At 45.7% G+C, this 15,920-nt stretch overlaps 1 non-coding gene across 1 annotated transcript; it reads left to right on the forward strand.

Moving 5' to 3' along the window:
- Positions 1-8,130: 8,130 nt before the first annotated feature.
- trnaq-cug (transfer RNA glutamine (anticodon CUG)) lies at positions 8,131-8,202 on the forward strand. Its single transcript has one exon. It is a non-coding gene; the product is annotated as a tRNA-Gln (tRNA).
- Positions 8,203-15,920: the final 7,718 nt, after the last annotated feature.

Raw genomic sequence — 15,920 nt, forward strand, 5'->3', positions numbered from 1 at the left:
CCTGCAACATCAACTGCGTCCAGTGTTGCAGACCAGGCTCCTGTAAGTAAGCTTCTCATTATTCGTATGCAGGTGCTGCAGCGTGATTTCCAATGACCACAAAAAAAGAGGCCGCATTTCCTCTGTGCTGGAAACTTTGCACTGGCTACCTTTTAATTGTAGATTTAATAAAAAAATTGCGCTTTAAGCCATGCAAGCTGAAATGTTTGCGGCTCGGCAGCAGCAGGGAGGATGTATGTTTCGGCTCATTGGTATAGGGGTATGATTCTCGCTTAGGTTGCGAGAGGTCCCGGGTTCAAATCCCGGACGAGCCCATTATTAGGCTTTGCTTTTAATCTCTTCAGCCTGATTAGGGCAACCAGGATATTTATATCCCGGGTTTCGGCAGAGGAACCATGTCCGCCTCTTTTAGTCTACCTGATTCCACCTAGCCTCATCGCTATCTGCCTCTCAGACAGCCAGCTATCAGGAAGTGTTGGTTCCATGGTGTAATGGTTAGCACTTTGGGCTTTGAATCCAGCGATCCAAGTTCCAATCTCGGTAGAACCTTTTTAGGTTCTTTGCGGAAGGGTGGGAAAAAGCAGAGGTGATGCGCAACTGCTGACGTGGCAGTGAAATTGGCAATCTCAAACAGAGTCGGAATTGGGGAAACATGGGCTTAAAAAGCAAAGGCTTCATTTGCTCCTTGCTATCGTGCTTTTGGACTCAATGACTTAAATCTCTGCTGCTCATGGGAAAAGTTGACACACGCCAAGGTTCCATGGTGTAATGGTTTGCACTCTTGGCTCTGAATCCAGCGATCCGAGTTCAAATCTCGGTGGGACCTGCTTTTGCCAGGAATGTGTGCAGTACCTCGTTCGAAAATTTTTTTTCGGCAGCACTGAGCCGCAAGAGCTCATCTAGGTAGTGCCTCTTGAAGGGGGGCGTAAAAAGGATGGACAGCACTGGAGAATGCAGGCATCGATCCCGCTACCTCTCGCATGCTAAGCGAGCGCTCTACCATTTGAGCTAATTCCCCTCGATGATGGAGAGGAGGTGTCCATCGCTCTCAAAGACAAAGACGAGGCGCGATCACTGGCTACCTTTTAATTGTAGATCCGAGTTCAAATCTCGGTGGGACCTGCATTTGCCAGGAATGTGTGCAGTACCTCGTTCGAAAAAACATTTTCGGCAGCACTGAGCCGCAAGAGCTCATCTAGGTAGTGCCCCTTGAAGGGGGGCGTAAAAAGGATGGACAGCACTGGAGAATGCAGGCATCGATCCCACTACCTCTCGCTTGCGCCTACTGCTTCCTACCGATTGAGCCAAAGTAAGCCCAAAGTAAGCCCACGTGAGCCAATCGTGTTTCTCTGCTGTGGGTTACTTTTGACCAATCGCGTTCTCTCCTGTGGCTTACTTTTGACCAATCGTGTTTCTCTCCTGTGGCTTACTTTTGACCAATCGCCTTTCTCTCCTGTGGCTTACTTTTGACCAATCGCGTTTCTCTCCTGGCTCTGCTCCTGTGGCTTACTTTTGACCAATCGGCGACCGCTATTATTATCGTCATCTTTGCAATCTTTGCAACAGGTAAGTCTATTCTTCACGACTGTATAATCGATCATTATTCATTCATAAACAGTGTTTGTTTTTGGACAATTAAACATGTCAATAAAGGTAGCTAGCGTGTAATAGCACACGTTTTCTTCTGTACATGTGAACCTGCAACTTTACCATGTGTAAGGAGGAGGTCCTGGCTGAGGCCACTGCCTTTGTGAGGCAGAATGGAGGGAATCCTGGAGACCAGTTCCTGGTTCTGGCTCACTGCAAGATCCAGTTTGGGAAACACCAGGGTCAGAGGTTCCTGTGGCTGCTGGAGAACTCACTGGGGTATGCCTGCTATCTGGTCAGCAGCATTTTGGGGGAGGAGGAGAGGGACAACCCGCTGTCTGACAACAAACACCTGTTCCTCAGATACACCTCGAAGATCAGGGAGGTAGGCGAGGCTGTGGAGGTGTGTCATATAAAACAGGCCATGCTGCAGGAGGCCCAGAGGACAGGAGACTCTGGATGTCTGATGGTGGAGTTTGGGGATTTTAAGGGTAGGTCAATGAAGGAGGTGTATGAGGACCCAAGCAAGGAGGCCCAGGCTATTATCATCACCTACCTGAAGAAGGCAAAGGCCGGGCCTAACACCAATATGGCCCTTTTCAAAGCATACGTGCTGAAGAGGCAGGCTCCAGCCCACGTGCCCACCACCACTGTGCCCACTGCATCTGTCCTCACTGCTGCTGTGCCCACTGCCACTGTGTCTGTTCCTCCTCCACCTACTGCCACTAAGAACAGGCCACTGCTGGCGACCAATGTGAAGGCCCTGTTGGCGTGGGGGAAGCATTTATCTGCTTCACAGCTGGCACAAAAGATTTTGTCTCCAGCCAAACCCTGTAAGTGATTTGCAAGCTTTAAAATCATTACAGTATATATTATGCAGTATATATGTCTAACGAAAATACGTGTTCAACAGCTGCAGGACCACGTGTACCACCTGCGTCTGAGTCCGCAGCCCGGAGACAGCTCTTTACATGGGGTGAGTATCACTTAACGCATACAAGTGTGTTGGTGACATGTGCTTAGTGTTTTATATTATTTTACAGACTCTGCTGCTACGGATTTTTTTGAGGAGGAAGATGACCTGGAGATGGCAACTGTAGCCTCACAAGCTGAGGAACAACTTCCTCAAGGTATGTAAATCTTAAACAATATTTTACAAACAATTACAAATAAAACAAAACAGTATTTTTTAAATGACATATTATTTTATTTCACAACACAGAGGAATGGCACTTCTCAGGTGTCAATCTACATTCACTCTTTAAGTGAACATCCTCAAAGGAAAAAAGATAATTTAAAGGTGTATGTAAAAGGTTTTTTTTTTTTTTTTATCGTAATCACTGACTAAAGCTCATTCTTGTCATCTCACACTTCCCCCACTCCCCTTGGAATAAGTGGCTGTTGTAGTGTTTGGTCTGCTTCGCTTCACACTTGGCTGATCCCATCTTTTTTTCTTCTTGTATTTCTTCTAATGGTGCTTGGATGAAAAAAAGGATGATTTTCACTGCTTCCTTCCATCTTTTAATCATCATGTCATCTCTCAACTAATCATACATGCTTTGCAGTAAACCTTGTACAAGCTGTCCAGCAGAGCTGAGAAAGTCATGCAGTGAAAGTCTAAAACAATAAGATAATTTTGTTGTGTTTTTTTACGCTCCAGCCACTGCAGGCTCGAGAGGCCCTGCTCCTGCCCCGGCTCGTGCTACTGTCCCTGCTCCTGCCCCTTGTCCTGCTCCTCCAGCAATGTGGACCCCTGGCCAGGTGTCCCAGTCGCCTGCAGAGCTTCCTGTCCACTGGAAAGAGTAACTCCCATCTTTCCAGCAAGGCCTTCAACCCCTGTCCCTCTGCACCAGGACCATCCTCACTACAGCCACCCACAGGACTGCAGCGCCCTGCCCAGCCTCCTCTGCAGTCTCCTCCTCTGCGCCCTGCCCAGCCTCCTCTGCAGTCTCCTCCTCTGCGCCCTGCCCAGCCTCCTCTGCAGTCTCCTCCTCTGCGCCCTGCCAAGCCTCCTCTGCAGTCTCCTCCTCTGCGCCCTGTTCAGCCTCCTCTGCAGTCTCCTCCACAGCCTTCTGTCCAGCCAAGTGCTGCCTCTGCTCCTGCAACATCAACTGCGTCCAGTGTTGCAGACCAGGCTCCTGTAAGTAAGCTTCTCATTATTCGTATGCAGGTGCTGCAGCGTGATTTCCAATGACCACAAAAAAAGAGGCCGCATTTCCTCTGTGCTGGAAACTTTGCACTGGCTACCTTTTAATTGTAGATTTAATAAAAAAATTGCGCTTTAAGCCATGCAAGCTGAAATGTTTGCGGCTCGGCAGCAGCAGGGAGGATGTATGTTTCGGCTCATTGGTATAGGGGTATGATTCTCGCTTAGGTTGCGAGAGGTCCCGGGTTCAAATCCCGGACGAGCCCATTATTAGGCTTTGCTTTTAATCTCTTCAGCCTGATTAGGGCAACCAGGATATTTATATCCCGGGTTTCGGCAGAGGAACCATGTCCGCCTCTTTTAGTCTACCTGATTCCACCTAGCCTCATCGCTATCTGCCTCTCAGACAGCCAGCTATCAGGAAGTGTTGGTTCCATGGTGTAATGGTTAGCACTTTGGGCTTTGAATCCAGCGATCCAAGTTCCAATCTCGGTAGAACCTTTTTAGGTTCTTTGCGGAAGGGTGGGAAAAAGCAGAGGTGATGCGCAACTGCTGACGTGGCAGTGAAATTGGCAATCTCAAACAGAGTCGGAATTGGGGAAACATGGGCTTAAAAAGCAAAGGCTTCATTTGCTCCTTGCTATCGTGCTTTTGGACTCAATGACTTAAATCTCTGCTGCTCATGGGAAAAGTTGACACACGCCAAGGTTCCATGGTGTAATGGTTTGCACTCTTGGCTCTGAATCCAGCGATCCGAGTTCAAATCTCGGTGGGACCTGCTTTTGCCAGGAATGTGTGCAGTACCTCGTTCGAAAATTTTTTTTCGGCAGCACTGAGCCGCAAGAGCTCATCTAGGTAGTGCCTCTTGAAGGGGGGCGTAAAAAGGATGGACAGCACTGGAGAATGCAGGCATCGATCCCGCTACCTCTCGCATGCTAAGCGAGCGCTCTACCATTTGAGCTAATTCCCCTCGATGATGGAGAGGAGGTGTCCATCGCTCTCAAAGACAAAGACGAGGCGCGATCACTGGCTACCTTTTAATTGTAGATCCGAGTTCAAATCTCGGTGGGACCTGCATTTGCCAGGAATGTGTGCAGTACCTCGTTCGAAAAAACATTTTCGGCAGCACTGAGCCGCAAGAGCTCATCTAGGTAGTGCCCCTTGAAGGGGGGCGTAAAAAGGATGGACAGCACTGGAGAATGCAGGCATCGATCCCACTACCTCTCGCTTGCGCCTACTGCTTCCTACCGATTGAGCCAAAGTAAGCCCAAAGTAAGCCCACGTGAGCCAATCGTGTTTCTCTGCTGTGGGTTACTTTTGACCAATCGCGTTCTCTCCTGTGGCTTACTTTTGACCAATCGTGTTTCTCTCCTGTGGCTTACTTTTGACCAATCGCCTTTCTCTCCTGTGGCTTACTTTTGACCAATCGCGTTTCTCTCCTGGCTCTGCTCCTGTGGCTTACTTTTGACCAATCGGCGACCGCTATTATTATCGTCATCTTTGCAATCTTTGCAACAGGTAAGTCTATTCTTCACGACTGTATAATCGATCATTATTCATTCATAAACAGTGTTTGTTTTTGGACAATTAAACATGTCAATAAAGGTAGCTAGCGTGTAATAGCACACGTTTTCTTCTGTACATGTGAACCTGCAACTTTACCATGTGTAAGGAGGAGGTCCTGGCTGAGGCCACTGCCTTTGTGAGGCAGAATGGAGGGAATCCTGGAGACCAGTTCCTGGTTCTGGCTCACTGCAAGATCCAGTTTGGGAAACACCAGGGTCAGAGGTTCCTGTGGCTGCTGGAGAACTCACTGGGGTATGCCTGCTATCTGGTCAGCAGCATTTTGGGGGAGGAGGAGAGGGACAACCCGCTGTCTGACAACAAACACCTGTTCCTCAGATACACCTCGAAGATCAGGGAGGTAGGCGAGGCTGTGGAGGTGTGTCATATAAAACAGGCCATGCTGCAGGAGGCCCAGAGGACAGGAGACTCTGGATGTCTGATGGTGGAGTTTGGGGATTTTAAGGGTAGGTCAATGAAGGAGGTGTATGAGGACCCAAGCAAGGAGGCCCAGGCTATTATCATCACCTACCTGAAGAAGGCAAAGGCCGGGCCTAACACCAATATGGCCCTTTTCAAAGCATACGTGCTGAAGAGGCAGGCTCCAGCCCACGTGCCCACCACCACTGTGCCCACTGCATCTGTCCTCACTGCTGCTGTGCCCACTGCCACTGTGTCTGTTCCTCCTCCACCTACTGCCACTAAGAACAGGCCACTGCTGGCGACCAATGTGAAGGCCCTGTTGGCGTGGGGGAAGCATTTATCTGCTTCACAGCTGGCACAAAAGATTTTGTCTCCAGCCAAACCCTGTAAGTGATTTGCAAGCTTTAAAATCATTACAGTATATATTATGCAGTATATATGTCTAACGAAAATACGTGTTCAACAGCTGCAGGACCACGTGTACCACCTGCGTCTGAGTCCGCAGCCCGGAGACAGCTCTTTACATGGGGTGAGTATCACTTAACGCATACAAGTGTGTTGGTGACATGTGCTTAGTGTTTTATATTATTTTACAGACTCTGCTGCTACGGATTTTTTTGAGGAGGAAGATGACCTGGAGATGGCAACTGTAGCCTCACAAGCTGAGGAACAACTTCCTCAAGGTATGTAAATCTTAAACAATATTTTACAAACAATTACAAATAAAACAAAACAGTATTTTTTAAATGACATATTATTTTATTTCACAACACAGAGGAATGGCACTTCTCAGGTGTCAATCTACATTCACTCTTTAAGTGAACATCCTCAAAGGAAAAAAGATAATTTAAAGGTGTATGTAAAAGGTTTTTTTTTTTTTTTATCGTAATCACTGACTAAAGCTCATTCTTGTCATCTCACACTTCCCCCACTCCCCTTGGAATAAGTGGCTGTTGTAGTGTTTGGTCTGCTTCGCTTCAAACTTGGCTGATCCCATCTTTTTTTCTTCTTGTATTTCTTCTAATGGTGCTTGGATGAAAAAAAAGGATGATTTTCACTGCTTCCTTCCATCTTTTAATCATCATGTCATCTCTCAACTAATCATACATGCTTTGCAGTAAACCTTGTAATCGCAGTAGCTGTCCAGCAGAGCTGAGAAAGTCATGCAGTGAAAGTCTAAAACAATAAGATAATTTTGTTGTGTTTTTTTATGCTCCAGCCACTGCAGGCTCGAGAGGCCCTGCTCCTGCCCCGGCTCGTGCTACTGCCCCTGCTCCTGCCCCTTGTCCTGCTCCTCCAGCAATGTGGACCCCTGGCCAGGTGTCCCAGTCGCCTGCAGAGCTTCCTGTCCACTGGAAAGAGCAACTCCCATCTTTCCAGCAAGGCCTTCAACCCCTGTCCCTCTGCACCAGGACCATCCTCACTACAGCCACCCACAGGACTGCAGCGCCCTGCCCAGCCTCCTCTGCAGTCTCCTCCTCTGCGCCCTGCCCAGCCTCCTCTGCAGTCTCCTCCTCTGGGCCCTGCCCAGCCTCCTCTGCAGTCTCCTCCTCTGCGCCCTGCCCAGCCTCCTCTGCAGTCTCCTCCTCTGTGCCCTGTTCAGCCTCCTCTGCAGTCTCCTCCACAGCCTTCTGTCCAGCCAAGTGCTGCCTCTGCTCCTGCAACATCAACTGGGTCCAGTGTTGCAGACCAGGCTCCTGTAAGTAAGCTTCTCATTATTCGTATGCAGGTGCTGCAGCGTGATTTCCAATGACCACAACAAAAGAGGCCGCATTTCCTCTGTGCTGGAAACTTTGCACTGGCTACCTTTTAATTGTAGATTTAATAAAAAAAATGCGCTTTAAGCCATGCAAGCTGGAATGTTTGCGGCTCGGCAGCAGCAGGGAGGATGTATGTTTCGGCTCATTGGTATAGGGGTATGATTCTCGCTTAGGGTGCGAGAGGTCCCGGGTTCAAATCCTGGACGAGCCCATTATTAGGCTTTGCTTTTAATCTCTTCAGCCTCATAAGGGCAACCAGGATATTTATATCCCGGGTTTCGGCAGAGGAACCACGTCCGCCTCTTTTAGTCTACCTGATTCCACCTAGCCTCATCGCTATCTGCCTCTCAGACAGCCAGCTATCAGGAAGTGTTGGTTCCATGGTGTAATGGTTAGCACTTTGGGCTTTGAATCCAGCGATCCAAGTTCCAATCTCGGTAGAACCTTTTTAGGTTCTTTGCGGAAGGGTGCGAAAAAGCAGAGGTGATGCGCAACTGCTGACGTGGCAGTGAAATTGGCAATCTCAAACAGAGTCGGAATTGGGGAAACATGGGCTTAAAAATCAAAGGCTTCAATTGCTCCTTGCTATCGTGCTTCTGGACTCAATGACTTAAATCTCTGCTGCTCATGGGAAAAGTTGACACACGCCAAGGTTCCATGGTGTAATGGTTAGCACTCTGGGCTCTGAATCCAGCGATCCGAGTTCAAATCTCGGTGGGACCTGCTTTTGCCAGGAATGTGTGCAGTACCTCGTTCGAAAAAACTTTTTCGGCAGCACTGAGCCGCAAGAGCTCATCTAGGTAGTGCCTCTTGAAGGGGGGCGTAAAAAGGATGGACAGCACTGGAGAATGCAGGCATCGATCCCGCTACCTCTCGCATGCTAAGCGAGCGCTCTACCATTTGAGCTAATTCCCCTCGATGATGGAGAGGAGGTGTCCATCGCTCTCAAAGACAAAGACGAGGCGCGATCACTGGCTACCTTTTAATTGTAGATCCGAGTTCAAATCTCGGTGGGACCTGCATTTGCCAGGAATGTGTGCAGTACCTCGTTCGAAAAAACATTTTCGGCAGCACTGAGCCGCAAGAGCTCATCTAGGTAGTGCCCCTTGAAGGGGGGCGTAAAAAGGATGGACAGCACTGGAGAATGTAGGCATCGATCCCACTACCTCTCGCTTGCGCCTACTGCTTCCTACCGATTGAGCCAAAGTAAGCCCAAAGTAAGCCCACGTGAGCCAATCGTGTTTCTCTGCTGTGGCTTACTTTTGACCAATCGCGTTCTCTCCTGTGGCTTACTTTTGACCAATCGTGTTTCTCTCCTGTGGCTTACTTTTGACCAATCGCCTTTCTCTCCTGTGGCTTACTTTTGACCAATCGCGTTTCTCTCCTGGCTCTGCTCCTGTGGCTTACTTTTGACCAATCGGCGACCGCTATTATTAGGCAAGGCAAGGCAAGGCAAGTTTATTTATATAGCACATTTCATACACAATGGTAATTCAAAGTGCTTTACATAGAAGAAATTAAAATAATCAAAAGAAATCAGAATAATTAAAACAGTTTGGAATAAAAGATAAAATACAGAAATAATCAAATGAAATCAGAATAATTAAAACATAAAATAAAATACAGTGCAAACAGTCGGACGAACAGTGGCACAGTGCTCATTCAGTAAATGCACAGTTAAACAGATGTGTTTTGAGTCTGGATTTGAATGTGACTACTGTAGGAGCACATCTGATCTCTTCTGGAAGCTGGTTCCAGCTGCGGCTGGCATAGTAGCTAAAAGCAGACTCGCCATGCTTAGAGTGAACCCTTGGTATTTCTAGCCGATGTGATCCTAATGATCTGAGTGATCTGTTGGGTTTATATTCACTGAGCATATCTGCAATGTATTGAGGTCTTAGGCCATTGAATGATTTATATACCAGTAATAATACTTTAAAATCAATCCTAAATGTAACTGGCAGCCAGTGTAAAGACCTGAGGACTGGTGTGATGTGTTCATATTTTCTGGTTCTGCTCAGAATCCTAGCAGCAGCGTTCTGTATGAGCTGCAACTGTCTTATGGTCTTTTTGGGAAGGCCAGTGAGAAGTCCATTACAATAATCCACCCTACTGGTGATGAAAGCATGCACAAGTTTTTCTAAGTCTTGACTGGAAACAAAGCATCTAATTCTTGCAATATTTTTCAGGTGATAATATGCTGATTTAGTTATTGCTTTGACATGACTACTGAAACTAAGGTCTGACTCTAGAGACACACCCAGATTCCTGACTTGATTTTTAGTTGTTTGACCCCTAGACTGAAGGTATGCGTTCACCTTGAGAACTTCATCTTTGTTTCCAAACGCAATGACTTCAGTTTTGTCTTTGTTTAACTGAAGAAAGTTTTGGCACATCCAATTGTTTACTTCATCAATGCATTGGCAAAGGGAGTCAATGGGGCTGTAATCGTTAGGCGATAGGGATAAGTAGAGCTGTGTGTCGTCTGCATAGCTATGGTAAGCCATTTGGTTCTTTCTCATTATTTGGCTCATTGGGAGCATGTACAGGTTCAATAGGAGTGGCACAAGAATTGAGCCTTGAGGGACTCCGCATGTCATGGATGTCCACTCAGACTTATGGTCTCCTATACTCACATAATAACCTCTGCCTCCTAAGTATGACCTGAACCATTTTAGGACTATCCCAGAAAGCCCGACCCAGTTTTCCAGCCTGTCAAGAAGTATTTTGTGATCGACAGTGTCAAATGCAGCACTGAGGTCGAGTAGTACCAGCACTGATAATTTGCCTGTATCAGTATTTAAGCGAATATCATTTATTATCTTTATGAGCGCGGCATCTGTACTGTGGTGCGGTCGGAAACCAGATTGAAAATGGTCAAAGTATCCATTCGAGCTTAAGAATTTGTTCAGCTGATTGAAGACAACTTTTTCAATGATCTTGCCTATGAAAGGAAGATTTGATATCGGTCTATAGTTGTTTAATATGGTCTTATCCAGATTGCTCTTTTTCAGGAGGGGCTTGACGACAGCAGTTTTCAGGGAGGTCGGAAAACTCCCAGAGAGAAGTGAGGCATTTACCACTTCCAGGAGATCTGCTTCTAAGCTGTGTAACACATTTTTGAAAAAAGATGTGGGAAGTGCGTCAAGGGCGCAGGTTGATGTTTTTAGTTGCTTCCAAAATTTTGCCATCAATTTCTTCGAAATCAGACATAGTGGCTACTTTCTCGTGCTGTTGTCTGATCTGCCTGACCCCAGCGCAACTCAAGGATGAGCTGATCACCTTTCTGATATTATTGATTTTCTCAGAGAAGAAAGAAGTAAACTCACTGCACTTTCTCACTGAGAGCATTTCACTGGGAATCTGGCTTGGGGGGGTTGTCAGTCTCTCTACAGTAGCAAAAAGAGTGCGTGTGTTGTTTATATTGCTGTTTATAATATTCGAGAAAAAAGTCTGTCTAGCTTTGCTTAGTTCCTTATTGAAAGCATGGATGCTGTCTTTGTAGATGTTATAATGGACTACAAGTTTTGTCTTCCGCCACATGCGCTCTGCTTTTCTGCATTGTCTTTTCATATTTTGCACTGCTGTTGAGTTTCTCCAAGGTGCTTTTTGTCTGCCACTCTTCTTCCTGACTTTCACAGGAGCAATATCATCAATTACACTCTTAACTTTTGAGTTAAAAGAATCAAGGAGAAAATCAACAGAGTCAGCAGATATGCTTGGTGTTAAAGATATAGCCTTCATAAATAGTACACTAGTGTTCTCATTTAAGCATCTCTTCTTGACAGACACAGATCTAGCTTCAATGGCAGGAGAGATCAATATATCAAAGAAAATACAAAAATGATCAGACAGTGCTACATCCTTAATAACAATTGATGAAATGTTTAGACCCTTATTGATAAGTAAATCTAGAGTGTGTCCACGATTATGTGTGGGTCCATGTACATGCTGAGTCAGATCAAAAGTTTTTAAAACAGTTTTGATTTCTTTTGCCATATTGTTTTCTGCATTATCTATGTGAATGTTAAAATCTCCAGCAATGGCAAAGCAGTCAAACTCTGAGGAAATTGTTGATAACAGTTCTGTTCAGTTCTCAGCTAAAGCTGGAGAGTATTTTGGAGGCCTGTAAACAATGATAAGTAAATTGCGTGGAGCACCTTTTAACACAATACCCAGATACTCGAAAGACGGGTAATTCCCAAATGATATTTGCTTACATTGATAGACATCTTTATAAAGAGCAGCTAAACCTCCGCCTCTTCTGACAGCTCTGCAGACACTCATAAAAGTAAAGTTAGGAGGGGCTGTTTCATTGAGGACTGTTGCACTGCAACTTTCTTCTAGCCAAGTTTCATTTAGCAACATAAAATCCAGGTTGTATGTGGTTATTAAGTCGTTGACTAAAAGTGATTTATTTTTAAGTGAGCGGATGTTTAAAAGTGCTAACTTAACAGTCTTACTTTTTGTCCCCACAGCAATCTTGGTATGTCGTGTAATAGGCACCAGATTAGATTGGTTTGCTGTACGGCTTTTGAAGGCCTTAGACTTTCTATCATGTAATCGAACAGCAATAGAAAAAGATACAGGCACACTGGGTTCCCGCTTGTTCTGTAAACATTTGAGAAAGTTATTGTTATCATAGCGGGGACCCGACACATATCACTGAGAGCTGGTATCAGTTGTTTTTGGTTCACCTCGAGCCGCTGGAGGAGGGTGTGGGCCCTGGCGCTGTGGCAGAGGCCGAAGAGCTCTCACAGGAGGAGGGGGAGGGCGAGCTGGGCCCGCAGGCTTTGGTGGTTGTGGGGCCTGGCGTTTTTTGGTTGGTATCTGGGGGCTCGCAGCAAAAGAGTGGGATAGTCTAGTTCCAGCATGCACCAGTTGTTCCATTTTCTCTGAGAAGCACAGAAGTGGAGATGCTGGAGAGAGTGGTAATGTTTCCGGTGAGAGGGATTTTTGCTCTGGTGTTATTGGAGGCTGTAATATGCTGTCCTGGTTTCCCTGGCTGTTTTCCAGAAAGTCGTCTATGGGTGCTGTATCTTGGAGCAGTGCTGGTATGTCACAGTCTGTCTGTGGTGAGCTCTGTGGGCAGGGCTCAGCTGAGATTGTGTCCGTGAGCAGAGGTTGTTGTGGCTGAGTGGTGTTATCACTGTCCTTGTGTGATGTGTCAACCGCATGTCCATTCAGGTGCTGAAATGAAATCCTGTGGTCATTCATACTGTATCCAGGTGTGTGTGTGCCATTCAGGTTGAGTGGATTGGCACACATTGCAGAAGGATGACGGAGGGAGAAGTAGATATTGTCCTTTAGCACTCTTGAACCAAGTTTGTTTGGGTGGTGGCCATCCTGTTGAAACAGTTGCCTCTGACTCCAGAAAAGATTGAAGTTGTCAATAAAGTTCACTCCTTTTATATTGCAGGTTTTTTGCAGCCATGTATTAAGCCCAAGCAACCGTGAAAACCTGTTTGTTCCTCTTGCTGGGAGTGGTCCACTGATGAATGTTTGAACTTTCAGTCTTTTAAGTGTTTCAAAAAGTTCATTGAAATCCTTTTTAAGAAGTTCCGACTGCTCTTTATGAATATCATTCTTCCCCACATGAATGATGAGTCGATTTGCAGTCTTATGTTTCATCAGAATGTTCTGAAGTTCCCTGTTTACATCAGAAGTTGTTGCTTGTGGAAGGCAGCACGTTGTTGTATCCCTGCTATTAATGTTTCTGATTACGGAGTCGCCCACTATCAGAGTCCTGGGCTCGGCTGCACTGTGAGCTGAGTGCCGCTGTCTGCTCGACCTTGAGCCCCAGTTAGCATCAGTGTTAGCTACTGGCTGATTCTGTCTGTGTGCGATCACATTCATCAAATTTGGGGATTCCTCATTCATTAATACTTCAAATCTGTTCTCAAGATGTATAGGCGGTGGTAGGAGACCAGTGTTTGCAGTCCTTGTCAGAGCCGTATCTGGGGTAGAGGATGCTACTGCAGTAATATGTGATGCTCGTGACAATCTGATGTCTCGAGTGCCTTTGGGTCTCGCACCCTGTTTGTGCCATCGATTAGTAAAACGATCGGCTTGTTTCTCTACACTCAGTATGGCCTGTCGAGAAGCACTAGATTCATGGGACTCACCGGCTGTATGCTGAGGACGTCCATGACGAAGCTCTGTTGTGTGTTCCGTCTGGTTTGGTGGTCCCGCAATTAACTTTGTTTCAAGAATTGCAATCCTTTGTAAAAGTCTGTGGCAGTTGGAGCAGCAAGTAGATTCCAGAGGAGGCATTTTCTTATCCTTATGAATGTAGGCAGTTGTGTTTTCTCTTCCCCGGAATGTAAGCTTTCAGGGGGAGGCTGGTCGAATAAAATAATTCTGCTTTTTTTGTAGTAATCCAAGCGTTTGAGCACTGTGCTGATTTGCTGAAGTTAAAATTAGATGATAAAAGGAGATAAATTATAGAAATATAAAAGCGATAGAGCAAAGCGCGGAGCAGTAAGCGAGAGCGTCCGAACAGTAGCTGAGCAGGAAGTAGTCGTCATCAGTAGTAATTATCGTCATCTTTGCAACAGGTAAGTCTATTCTTCACGACTGTATAATCGATCATTATTTATTAATAAACAGTGTTTGTTTTTAGACAATTAAACATGCCAATAAAGCTAGCTAGCGTGTAATAGCACACGTTTTCTTCTGTACATGTGAACCTGCAACTTTACCATGATATACAGTAAAAAACATGCCACTACTGTCAAGATAATTAGCCGACCGCTAATTAAGCTATATCCTCCTTAAACCATTTTTTTGTTGTTGTTAATTTAGTATTTTTTTGTGTCATTCATTACATTATTTTGAGCACAAGAAGATTTTTACTAAAACCTTTAAAAAAAAAGTTTAATTCATATATGTTATACTATACTATGTTATACACCAGTATACATATTTATGTTATCTTTTTAAATACTATGTTATACATATTTAAAAAGACATGAATAGGCAAAAACAAGTGTTTTTTTGTTTCAACAAATGATTCTCAACTATGTTATAAAAGATATACCAAAACGATTTGATATACCATTTTAAGTTTTAGATCTGTTTGATGATCATATTATTATGAATTGTCATAAACGCCTTTATGTTATATTTGGTGTTTCTTAGTAATCTCTGCCACAAAAGCTAAACAAAACAAAACGATTTAAGCATGGCATGATACCAGCAAGATTGTACCAAGAAGTGTTATTTATTTTCTTATTAATTAGTTCATCACACTATTTACAATTTGTACACAAGGCAATTCAAAGTGATTCACAGTTGTATAAAAATCAATAATGCTTATGCTCATAATAATAATAATCATTAATTATTATAATATTATAATAATTAATTACATAAAAAAATGCTGTAGTAAAATACTTTCAGTTGGAATATGACAGCTATGTAACGTTCTGTTTATGCCTGTGTCCTTTCAGATTATGTATGCATACCCGGTTTTACAAAGAACCTCTGAGGGTCGACTCCTTATGGGGCCAACTGAGGAGGCCAATAGGAGGAAGATCGTGTTGGCAGGGAGGGCCAGGTGTAAAGAGGAGGTCCTGGCTGAGGCCACTGCCTTTGTGAGGCAGAATGGAGGGAATCCTGGAGACCAGTTCCTGGTTCTGGCTCACTGCAAGATCCAGTTTGGGAAACACCAGGGTCAGAGGTTCCTGTGGCTGCTGAAGAACTCACTGTGGTATTTCTGCTATCTGGTCAGCAGCATTTTGGGGGAGGAGGAGAGGGACAACCCGCTGTCGGACAACAAACACCTGTTCCTCAGATACACCTCGCAGATCAGGGAGGTAGGCGAGGCTGTAGAGGTGTATCAGAAAAAAAACAGGCCATGCTGCAGGATGCCCATAGGACAGGAGACTCTTGGTGTCTGATGGTGGAGTTTGGGGATTTTAAGGGTAGGTCAATAAAGGAGGTGTATGAGGACCCAAGCAAGGAGGCCCAGGCTCTCATCACCTACCTGAAGAAGGCAAAGGCCGGGCCTAACACCAATATGGCCCTTTTCAAAGCATACGTGCTGAAGAGGCAAGCTCCAGCCCACGTGCCCACCGCCACTGTGCCCACTGCATCTGTCCTCACTGCTGCTGTGCCCACTGCCACTGTGTCTGTTCCTCCTCCACCTACTGCCACTAAGAACAGCCCACTGCTGGCAACCAATGTGAAGGCCCTGTTGGCGCGGGGGAAGCATTTATTTGCTTCACAGCTGGCACAAAAGATTTTGTCTCCAGCCAAACCCTGTAAGTGGGTAAGTTTTTTCTTTTTTCTCCAGCCACTGCAGGCTCGAGAGGCCCTGCTCCTACCCCGGCTCGTGCTACTGCCCCTGCTCCTGCCCCTTATCCTGCTCCTCCAGCATTATGGACCCCTGGCCAGGTGTCCCAGTCGCCTGCAGAGCTTCCTGTCCACTGGAAAGAGCA

Source organism: Siphateles boraxobius, unplaced genomic scaffold, assembly GCF_051911475.1.
Source record: "Siphateles boraxobius isolate OS27281-9 unplaced genomic scaffold, OSU_SipBor_1 19, whole genome shotgun sequence".
Classification (NCBI taxonomy): Eukaryota; Metazoa; Chordata; class Actinopteri; order Cypriniformes; family Leuciscidae; genus Siphateles; species Siphateles boraxobius.